The sequence below is a fragment of the Chrysemys picta genome, chromosome 9 (genome assembly GCF_011386835.1).
Source record: "Chrysemys picta bellii isolate R12L10 chromosome 9, ASM1138683v2, whole genome shotgun sequence".
NCBI lineage: Eukaryota > Metazoa > Chordata > Testudines > Emydidae > Chrysemys > Chrysemys picta.
In genome coordinates this window covers 3,823,541-3,835,657 of record NC_088799.1, presented here as the reverse complement: position 1 = coordinate 3,835,657, position 12,117 = coordinate 3,823,541, and positions in this window count along the sequence as shown.

The following is a 12,117-nucleotide window of genomic DNA, read 5'->3' as shown; positions in this document are numbered from 1 at the left end:
TGGGGAAATTTTGTCTCATACCTTATGCCCTGAGAGAAGAGGAAACTGAGGCAGGGCACTGCAGCGAGTGCGACAGGGCAGCCATACCCTTTTACACCCTACTCCTGGACTCTGTGAGTATGTGAGGCTTTCAGCTCTCATCTATGTAAAAGGAGCGAGTTTCTAGTCCTCACTGTTACAAACAAAAGCTTGGAAATGGGACCCACGTTTCCCCCAAGAGGCTCCAAAACCAAAAGGCAAGTAAAAAGGACCCCGAATGAATTACTGCTTAAAAATCTCAGAGTTGTCAAGCCAATCTCATGATTGTCGAGGGCCTGACTCATGACTTTGGAATAAGCAATTCTGCTTTGAACGATCCGTAGATGACCCGAAGCAAAAGATCTCATGACTCTTGACTAAGCTTGCATGACTCCAAATGACGTCAATAATACAATGATCCCAGGTGACAGGGCTGTGATCCAAAGACCACTAAAAGGAAACACTGGACTCGGTCTCGAGAGATCTGGGTTCAACGCATATTTGGAAAGAACTGCTTGTCTAGAAATGCCATATGATTATCCGAGCTTAACTCAGGGTGGAAGTCACCTCTGGGCACAGAGCTGGCACAGCACCTAGGCACTGATGCACGACTTCAGTGGTGCCTAGGGCCTTGTCCACACTGGCATGTTTCTGCGCAGTAAAGCAGCTTTCTGCATTGTAACTCCCGAGGTGTACACGCTGCCAAGCCGTGTAGTGCACAGAAACTGCACATTTGCAGCGCTGTAAAAAAACCACCCTGACGAGAGGCCTAGAGCTTCCTGTGCCGGGGGTACAACGCCGCGGTGCCAGTGTAGACACCCAGGTCGATTACAGTGCTGCGATTGGCCTCCGGGAGGTGTCCCACAATGCCTGTTCTCGCCACTCTGGTCATCGGTTTGAACTCTACTGCCCTGCCCTCAGGTGACCAACCATCATCCCCACCCCTCAAATTCCTTGGGAATGTTGAAAGTCCCCTTCCTGTTTGCTCGGTGACGCGTGCAGTGGTCTCGGTGCATCTTTCCAGGTGACCACCCCTGCTCCACGCACCAGGCGATCCCCCGCTTGGAGCAATGCTGAGCTGCTGGACCTCATCAGCATTGGGGAGAGGAGGCCGTCCAGTCCCAGCTGTGCTCCAGTCGTAGGAATTATGATACCTATGGCCAGATTTCTAGATGCATGACAGAAAGGGGCCGTGACCGGGACACACTGCAGTGCAGGGTCAAAGTGAAGGAGCTGCAGAACGCCTACCACAAGGTGCAGGAGGCAAACCGCCCCTCCGGTGCTGCGCCCACGAGCTGCCGGTTCTACAAAGAGCTGGACATGATATCGGTGGCGACCCCATGTCCGCTGCGAAGGCCACTGTGGATAGTTTGGTGGCTCATGTGCCAGTTGAGAGTGGACTGAGCCAGAAGAAGGAAATCTTGGGTGAGGAGCGGGAGGGGGACCCAGAGGCAGAGGACGACTCGGAGGTCAGAGATGCATGCAGCCGGGAGCTCTTGTCTACCCTTGAGGAGGCTAGCAAGTCACAGCTGTCGGATCTTGGCGAAGCACAAACAGGAGAGGAGGCCCGCGGTAAGTGGCTTTGATTTTGGGAATCGCTGAGGGGAGTTGTTGGGGGTAGGGGGGTTGCAGAAAGCAGGCTTGTATCTGTATGATGCACGTACCACCACATGCCTAGTCTGAGCGGCGGAACAGGCTGTTGATTGACTCCTTCACTTCACAGGCATCTGCCTCAGAGATCTCCAGGAAACTCTCATGGAGATACTGGGCAATCCGCTGCCGCAGGTTCTTTAGCAGAGCGGCTTTGTTTCTTGCCCCATTAAGGGTAACTTTCCCACGCCGTTGTGCGATCATGGGGGGGGGAGGGGGGGAACCATTGTTGCACTCAGGCGAGCTGCATAAGGGCCAGGGTGGAAGCCAGAGTTTTGGAGAAGACCCTCCCTTGATTCCCTGCTCACCCTCAGCAGCGAGATATCTTCCACAATGAACACAGCCTGTGGAAAATGTGGGGACAGGAATGATTATAAGCCCCCCCCCACCCCCAGTGCTGGCTCTCCCCAAGAGAGCCCAGTGTACAGTACGGTCCTGGAACACTGATTTCCCTTGCCCCTGCGGCTACTCACCATTTTGGGGGTCTTGTGGCTCATGTGTGCTTGCCTGGGGTCAGCCAGTTAGTGACAGGTATGTGAATAGTGGCTGTGTTTTAAATCAGTGGTCTGTGTGTTGCAAACAATACTGCTTCTGTAAAATGTTGCATTTTGGCTTCACAGATATGACCTTGGGAGCCCAGCCTCCCTCTTTGTTATCGCCGGCTGAACGGCTGCGCAGAATTAGGAAGCGGCCACGAAGAACTAAAATGGACTTTCTGCGTGACGTCATGATGCACTCCGCGGCCGGAAAACAAGAACTGAAGGAGTGGCGGGACAGCGAGAAAAGGGACAGAAAGGAGAACGCGGTGCACCAGAACGAAGCCACGGAGCGGCTCTTAACAGTTACGGAGTGCCACACGGACACGCTCCAGCACTACTAGCACTGCAAACCAAGCAGCTGTGCGCCCGCCCTCCCCTGCAGCCACTGTCGCAAAACTCTTTCCCATGTGCCCCCCAGACACCACCAACACACTCTTATCACCCTCCTGGCTCCAGTCTGTACCCGCAGCATTCCTCTCCTCCCCTGTTACAGTCCAGTCCTGCAGACTCCCAGTACCCCCTGCACTCAACACCCGTCCCTGTGCAGTTTAGTCCTGCTGAAGTACAATACCCGCTGCACTGTACTCCAAAGGAGAAGGTTGGATACGATCCCTGGACATACACAAATCTTTAACCGTTCTGGGACCCCACCTCCTCCTGGGACCCTTCATTCCCCCATACCCCACAGTGCTGATGTGTTGTTGTTGTTTTTTGTCTCTCTCCTCCAGTTGTTTTAATAAAATAATTGTTTTGATTTGAAAGCAATCTTTATTCCATTAATTGAAAGCAAACAGAGCCCTGCAAAGCAACAGGCAATTTTCTTAAACCTTCATAGTGCATCGTCTGCACCAATCACAGTCACCTCCTAGCATTACAAGCACTGCACTCTCGAGCATAGCAACAAATATTAGTGTCTTTCAGCTTCAAATTGCTGCCTCAAGGCACCCCTGATCCTTATGGCCCCGCGCTGCACCCCTCTAATAGCCCTGGTCTCTGGCTGCTCAAATTCAGCCTCCAGGCGCTGAGCTCAGCCATCCAACCCTGAGTGAAGCTTTCACCCTCCCCTTAACAAATATTATGGAGCGTACAGCACGTGGCTACAAGCACAGGAATATTGTCATTGGCCAGGTCCAGCCTCCCATATAGGCAGTGCCAGTGGGCCTTTAAACGGCCAAAAGCACACTCAGCAGTCATTCTGCCTTGCTCAGCCTGTTGTTGAACCGCTCCTTGCTGCTGCCAAAGTGCCCCATGTATGGCTTCATAAGCCACAGCATTAAGGGGTAGGCAGTGTCTCCCGGGATCACAATGGGCATTTTGACTTCCCCTACGCTGATCTTCTGGTCCGGGAAGAAAGTCCCTGCTTGCAGTTTCCTGAACAGGCCAGTGTTCCGAAAGATGTGTGCGTCATGCACCTTTCCGGAGCAGCCTGCGTTAATGTCTGTGAAATGCCCACGGTGATCCACAAGCGCCTGGAGAACCATACAGAAATACCCCTTCCAATTAACATTCTCGGAGGCTAGGTGGTCTGGTGCCAGAATTGGAATATGCGTCCCATCTATCGCCCCTCCGCAGTTAGGGAAGCCCATTTGTGCAAAGCTATCCACAACATCACGCACGTTGCCCAGGGTCACGGTCTTTCGGAGCAGGATGCGATTAATGCCCTGCACACTTCTGTCAACACGAGTCTAACAGTCGACTTTCCCACTCCGAACTGGCTAGCGACCGATCGGTAGCAGTCTGGAGTAGCCAGCTTCCACAGTGCAATCACCACACGCTTCTCCAATGGCAGGGCAGCTCTCAATCTCGTGTCCTTGCACCAGAGGGCTGGGGCGAGCTCATCACACAGTCCCGTGAATGTGGCTTTCCTCATCCAAAAGTTCTGCAGCCATTGCTCATCATCCCAGACGTGCATGACGATGTGATCCCACCATTCAAGTGTTTGTTTCCTGAGCCCAAAAGCAGCGTTCCACTGTGGTCAGCACCTTCGTGAATGCCACAAGCAATCTCGTGTCGTAGCTTCTACATGTGGCGAGATCAATGTTGAATTCCTCTTGCCTTTGTAGTTTAAGGAATAACGTCCACTCATGACGTGTTAGTGGGAGTGAGCAGCACATTGCTCAACAGTGCGGGATCCATTCCTGCAGACCGAAGAGGCAGAGCGCGCAGTACACAAACCATTAAAAGATGGCGCCAAATGCAGAGGGAAGCCCAGGGGTTGCTGGGGTGCAAAGCAATGCATCATGGGACATCGGGACAGGACCCAGGTTGCCCCACGACCCCCTCTGCCTTCCCACAACTCTTAGCGGCAGAAGAGGCAGAGATGCTCTGTGGGATAGCTGCCCAGAGTGCACCGCTCCGAATACTGCTGCAAGTGCCGCAAGTGTGAACACGCTATTGTCCAGGAAGCTGACAGTGTGAACACACAACAGCGGTTTCCCTTCAGCGCTCTGTGAGCGGTGCTGTAACTGCTGGCGCTGTAACTCTGCTAGGTCGTGTAGTGCATAAGAGATGCATAAGCCTTAGGCTGGCTTTCTTCACAGAAGTAAATTTCACCCTTAAAATTGTTTGGCTTGTAAACTGAATCTGGGGCTAGTTTCTGTTTATTTGCCCATGTGCAACATTCATTAACATCCCAGGAGTTATACTTCACATTTTTTTAAAAAACACAGGCGGTAAAAGATGGAAGGGGATTGGACTACATTGGATCATCTATATTTTTAACTGGCTAAGGGCTGTACATTTTAGGCTTCATCATAAAATATAATAATAGATTTCTGAGTAATTACATGGGGGGGAATATCTCATCCAAGTTTCATAAGATGTTCTGCATCCAAATCTGTGGTTTTAGAAAAATTTAATTGTCCAGGATTTAGAAAATGCCACAAGCTTTTGCTTGGTGTCAGAAAGGTTTGAGGCATCTCGATGAACTGCTCTCTGGTGTTTCTTTTCTCACACCACAGGATACTAGTGACTACCCCTGCAATCAGTGTCAGTCACTCACATCTCGTGTAGGAAAATAGGTCCTTGGGGAGAGCAGAAGGCTGACTGAGTCTTTGACTTCAGCAATGGAAGACAAGGAGTGTGATTTTCATAGTCTGTCCATAATCCACCCTGACATGTTCTGGTTCTGTGCAATAAGATTTCTGTAATTGCATGCTGGATTTACAGGAGGAACACTCCAGCTATAATTACCTCTATTATCCAAAATAGAGTCGCGTGCCAGTCTGAAAAAGTAAAGACGTTGCCTCAAGGAAAGAGATGAATGCATCTCGCTCTCTCTCACATACCACTTCCTACCTACTTACCTATTGTCATGAGAATCTGTATTTCATCCCCACAGCATATGAATACCGAGACTCCTGCTGCTAAGAAAGAGAAAAAGAAAACTGCTTTAATTGTAGCAATTCAAGTGATTATTCCTGATAGGCTCTCAGCAAAGGGAGTGCAGCAACTTAAAACCTTTCACCAGCAATGAGAATCAAATAAGACTCTCAGTGAGGCTTCACAGGGGCTGGAGAAAGTGCTATGCTAAAAGAAGGGTGTGTGTGACTGGAGAGCATTAGCACAGGGTTTTTTGAAGTTTCCATTCTGTACAGTGCTTTGTAAGACATCGACTCCATCCTGCATTCAGTTCCCCTCCAATACTACAATCCCCTATTTCATTCTGGAGGCCACCATCAAGAGCTCCCTGGGCCACAGATCGTCTGTTGACCATAGTTTGGGAACCAGTGGATTAGCTAACGCTGCAAAATTGATGAGACCGGTTCAGACTGAAGGGAGATTTCAGTGTGAATTTCCCACAGTGTGACAGGACAACCCTTCATATGAAATCCTTTGCTTTGTAGGTGCTGATGCATGCGGGGCATGTCGATAGTTTGCACTGGGCCCCAATCCTTCTCCCACTGAAGACACCAAGAGTTTTGCCATTGAACGTGTCCGCTGCAACGGGAGCAGGGTTGGAGTCCTCATCACCCTTCTGATTAGGAAACATTAGCAATATTAAGGGAACTATTCACTTGTCAGTGCTCCACTCAAACCCACAGGTCTCTGCCCCCCAAAAGATGGACATAAGAAATTCCGGGTCCTGTTCTGTAAGAAGGCATCTTTTGGACTGGAAATTGGGTAGCTGACAAAACAGGTAAGAAGCAGGATGGTATCTAGGGCTGCACTTTGGATTTAAATTTCATATTTTCTTTACCCCCCCCCCTTTTTTTTAGAGCAAATTCAGTCACACCAACAATATGCATATAATAGAGTGGTCTTGTACACGGGGATAATGAACTCTATATACATATATGATGTGTGTGCGTGCATGTGTGTGCCAGGTGTGCATGTGTATGGTTGTTCTTAAAAGTGGCTGTGAAGGGTTATGCATGTTATACCAGCATGGTGTCAATTTTCATACTGGTCCCATCTATCTCACTGAGCCAGACACCCAGGGAAAAAAATATGACGGTTTTCAACTAAGGGCAAGTAGTTACCTGATTGTTTCATACAAACATACGGGAGTTTCCCGGGAGACCACAGCAGTCGCGATGACGACTCTTGCCAGTTGGGATGGAGGTGCTGGGTGTTGCTTGCAGATTCCTTTGTCATGCTGGTTAAGTCTCAGGTGCAGGGGGAATAGCTGGGGTCCCTACCAACGCTGCGCTCTCTCTCCAGATACCCAGAAGGGAGCAGCAGAGTGGCCAGGAAAAGGGGGGAAGGGGCCCCATTGGTTAGCATGAGATCTTGAAGACCCAGATTCAATTTCGTGCACCTGTGTGACCTTGGGCAATTCACTTCGCCTCTCAGTGCCTCATTTCCCCATCTGTACAATGGGCTCCAGCCTGCCCTGCCGCACGGGGGCACTGCAAGGATAAATGCATTAAGAGAGTGGAAGGTACTCAGATACCACTGTGATGGAGGCCACATAAATACTTAGGGCAGATTAAAAAGCACCTGCATTCAGCACTCTTTTCTTCACTCCCTGGTTTTGCTAGTCCCTGGGGGTGAGGTGGGAGCTGCATGTATTTAGTAAGTGTCTTGTGATGGATCTTCATAAGTTTCCTGTTTTTACAGATGTTCTCGTTGATCCACACGGATACCAGCCAGTCTTGCAGGTGGGAAGAACCTACATGCTCCTGCAAGGTGCCCCTGAGCAGTAAATGTAGCCAGCCGGGTGCAGGCATGAGCAATATGCCCATCTTTAAACCCACTGTGTACAATGGTAGTTTTATCACTGTGCAGTTACACACACATACTCCATGCATGACAACACTCACAGTACTAAACTTCACTCTGCATTCCCCTGGCTTTGTGGTGCACTCCTTTGCTCCATCTCTGCTGTTTAGACTGTAAGCTTTTCAGGACATCTACCACACTTTTGGTTCTCTATAAATAGACTAAAAAGAATATTGTGGGTGGTAATCTGCAGGAATAACTTATATAGAACTTCTTTTCTCCAAGGATCCTCAAAGATTTGAGAACACGAATGCATCACACCTCCTAAGGCAGCTTGGATATCAATGCAGGAACAAGGGGTAAGCTGTGGACCAGACAAGATAAGGCACCTATTCAGCAAGGCACTGAAGCAGGTGGATTCTTGGTTTGCTGAATCAGGCTCTAAGGCCCAGAGCCTCACAGGTATTTAGGGGACTAACTCCATGGAAATCAATGGGCGTTGAGTGCCTGAATACCTTTGTGGATCTGGTCCGAAGCGACTTTTCAGTAGCAGAGCTGACATCCTGAGTTCTCACCACTCCTTGCCCAGAACCTAGAAAAAAACAGGCTAGCAGTAAATCCATGTTACAACTAGAAAATGGCCAGAAGAAATGGGGCTATGTTTGTATCCCCTTATAATTTAGCCACTATCATTTCAGGTTGTACTTTAGAAGGCTTCTTGATTGCAACTAGCAAAGCATCTATCTATCTATCTATCTATCTATCTATCTATCTATCTATCTATCTATCTATCTATCTATCTATCTATCTATCTATCTATCTATCCCCATCCACTCCCCTCTATCTATCTATCTATCTATCTATCTATCTATCTATCTATCCCCATCCACCCCCTCTATCTATCTATCTATCTATCTCCATCCACCCCCTGTATCTATCTATCTATCTATCTATCTATCTATCTATCTATCTATCCCCATCCACCCTATCTATCTATCTATCTATCTATCTATCTATCTATCTATCTATCTATCTATCTATCTATCTATCTATCTATCTATCCTCCTCTTTAAAGTAAGTTCTGTAAGCAAGAGGACAATTTCTCTTGCAGAGTTTTTCATGTTTTTCACAATCCACTCATTGGAAACAAGCAGCCAATTTAAAACAATATTGGAAGAACGGTTTGGACATGGAGAGGAATGTGATAGACTCTTAAAACAGTCGAGCTTGTTCAGTGACGTGACTCTTGGAATAAGAAGCTACAAGGGAAATAAAATTCGGGGCATTCTTGTTACCTCAAGAGAATCCACTCTGGCTCAGCTCATCTGGCATCTCAACAAGGGAATTAAGTTAACTGCTGTGCAGTAACATTGGCTGCTACTTTTCTTGAATGTGTAAGGGTCACCGTGACCCAGCGATGGGGTTATTCAAGGGCTTGTGTTCCAGAGCCCTCTTTGTCTGGTTCCAGACAGGCCTTCCTGTTGAGAAACACTAGTTCTTAAGACTCTAAGACAAACAACATTCCAGCAGTTACCCGAGGGATGCTGGAGAGATTTCACTATTTCATATTTCTGCTGCCATTTGATGGTTCTGGGAGTTACCTTCAGCGGCAGCACAAATCTGCCATGTGCACTGATTGTCTCTTAGTGGACGTATTTATTATGGCAGCATTGACTCTTGCAAAGTCTGAGCCGAAGAGGCCCAGTGCTGCAGGGGGGTTTACACAGGAAAGGGCTGACAAGCTGCCGTTGTTGGTCTGTATCTATATTGCAGTAGTGGCCTGGTCAGAGAACAGAACCCTGCTTTGCTTGGTGCTGTACATGATGAAAAGAAGGACCCTTGGGCGTTTGCAGTCCAGGTTTCCCTGTCATCTGGGGCTCAGCATCAGGGGCGGCTCTATGTATTTTGCCGCCCTAAGCACGGCAGTGAGGCAGGCTTCGGCGGCATGCCTGCGGGCGGTCCGCCGGTCCGGCCGCCAAATTGCCGCAGAAGCCGCGGGACCGGCGGACCTCCTGCAGGCATGCCGCCAAAGGCAGCCTGACTGCTGCCCTCACAGCGACCGGCACGCCGCCCCTCGCGGCTTGCTGCCTCAGGCACGCGCTTGCTGCCCTGGTGCCTGGAGCCGCCCCTGCCCAGCATAAATTGCAGGATGGACTGGGAGGATGTGGAGTTACCTAGAATCATTTCCTGGCACCACATGGATGCTAATGACTAAAGCAATAGGCCTTATTTTAAAAAACACACATCGAAGTCATCTCTTTGTAATGAAAATTAGAAATACAGCAAGGGTCTTCCTGCCAAGCAACTTGTAATCACAGCGACGCATGAAAATGACGGCTCTACTCTGCACACCAGGGACGGATGAGATTATAGATACAGGACCACATTCCGTACTGTGTATGGCCTGGGGCGCAGACCACGGAAGGGGGTGCAAAAGTGGCGTTGTGCCACCTACGTACCTGTTACATTCTGGCCTGCTCTCGGGACCGGTGCTGCCCCCTAGTGCTGCTTTAATTTATAGCATCTTCACCACAACTGCCTATGGGTTGCTCACCAGCCGTGAAATACCACAGCACAGAGTACTCTCGCTAGTCCTCTGTCAACCCCACTGAGGATGGAAGTGAAAGGCTGTGTACGATGTTCTCCACTGCATTTGTGCTGGGAGATCTGCCCCATTATGGCCCCTCTGCCCCACTGGAGTGGGGCAAAGGGGCTAGAAACTGGGTCATAGTGCACATGTGCGTGGGTATCTCTAAAATCTATATATGATTATTCATATGGTATCTACTGGTATTATACATATGCATGTGATAATTTTATAATATGTAAATGCTATTGTCTGCGTGTGTGTGTGTGTCTCTCTCTCTATGTAGAGACACACACACACTCATACATAGATCTATATGCCACCTCATACATGTAATCTGTAATATTAGCGTGATGGTGTGGTGTGGTATAAAGGTTTTCTCAGGTTCTGTGTAATTTGGTCTACCTGGTTCCGTGCCACTCCTCAGTAACACAGCCATGCCCCACTTACAGCACCCACCACTAACCTGTTCATTTTATTCCATGTAGATGTGGAACCGCGGTGGCTGGGTGCGTGAGATCAGCTGTTCCAGTGAGATCGCTGCCACTTTTCAGCCACATTCAGACTAGAACTGCCCTGTAACCAGGGTGTGAGGTTACAGCCATCTCAGTCATAGGACGTGTGGGGCCTTTTTCATGCATGTGCTGACTGACCACCTTTTAATATGGGTTCCGGTTTCTTTGTGTTTCAGTTCACTAGGACTGAGCCATTTAGATGCCCTGTGTGAGTGTCTTCTCCCTCTAAGAAGGCTGAGATGCTATTTCTCCAGCTTTCTTTGACTCTGGTCTTAATCGTGTACGTCACAGGCTCTTTGGACCCTTTTTATGCCTTGCATGAGAGGACACTCTGTCATTATTGTTTCCTTGTGCTCCCCTGTCTTAGAATCATAGACTATCAGGGTTGGAAGGGACCTCAGGAGACCATCTAGTCCAACCCCCTGCTCAAAGCAGGACCAATTCCCAACTAAATCATCCCAGCCAGGGCTTTGTCAAGCCGGGCCTTAAAAACCTCTAAGGAAGGAGATTCCACCACCTCCCTAGGGAACCCATTCCAGGGCTTCACCACCCTCCTAGTGAAATAGTGTTTCCTAATACCCAACCTAGACCTCCCCCACCGTCTGTATTCAGCTCTTGTCTTGTGTCATAGATTGTCAGCTCTCTGGGGCAGGGTGTTTCTGTACGTGACCTAGGTGCTCCGGAAATACAAATAATAAATAATAACAGAACTGGGAAAATAGGCCTTTTTGGGGATTAGATAAGACTCAGAACCAAAACTAGAGGGCGGATTTAGATTCAGCTCTTTCAATTCAATCCTGTATCCCTGAAGTGGTTTGGGTTCAAGGTTGTGGTTCTGGTCCATCTCTAGTTTAAATGCATTTGTTTTTAACTGGCTTTATTTGAAAGATGCGGCTTGAACACCGGGTTAGAAATGTTTGTTTCCAATGCCATTCTTTTTCCTTCCCTTAAGTTCTTGGATCTGCAGGTTCACTGAGCTGCCAGGCTGTGTCTGGCTGTGGGTACAGAATGTCTTGTAACAGTGCAGGCTGTGACACGCCGGAGTAATGGGGCATGGTGCATGCCGCCCAGGAAACTCAAGACAATGGGATGGATTAATACGCACCACTAGTTCCTTCCATTAAAATCCCCCAGATCTGTGTAGTTTAACCCTTAGATAGTGACATTTGTATCCACATTTCCGAGCACAAAGGAATTCCTAAAGAGGATGCCCCTGGCTGTTGGTTGATGGATATTTTGGGCGTTTCATATGCCCTCGGGCTGAAATTTGAGAATTATAGAGCAGGGCAAGACTAGAACTATTGGCCAACCCTTGGTAGCTACCGAGCAGCAGCGACTGCTGTGGACTGCAGCAGGAAGGATGGTGTTTTCCTTTCCATCCCCTGCTTCCACTACAGTAGGGAGTGCTGAGCGTCGCTAAACACTTCCCCTCTGCTGGTTAAGGAGCTGCATTGACAACTCCAAAGGTTGTCCCATTTCCTTTGGCCAGAAGGGTGATAGCAGTGATATGGGAACTCAAGCGTGAGGAGCATAGTGCGTGAGTGTAATGGGAAATGGGATGAAAATAGGGGTAGAAACCTATTCTATTGGGCTAATTTAGCTACAACTAATCAGGAAAGAGATCTTGGAGTCATCGTGGATAGTT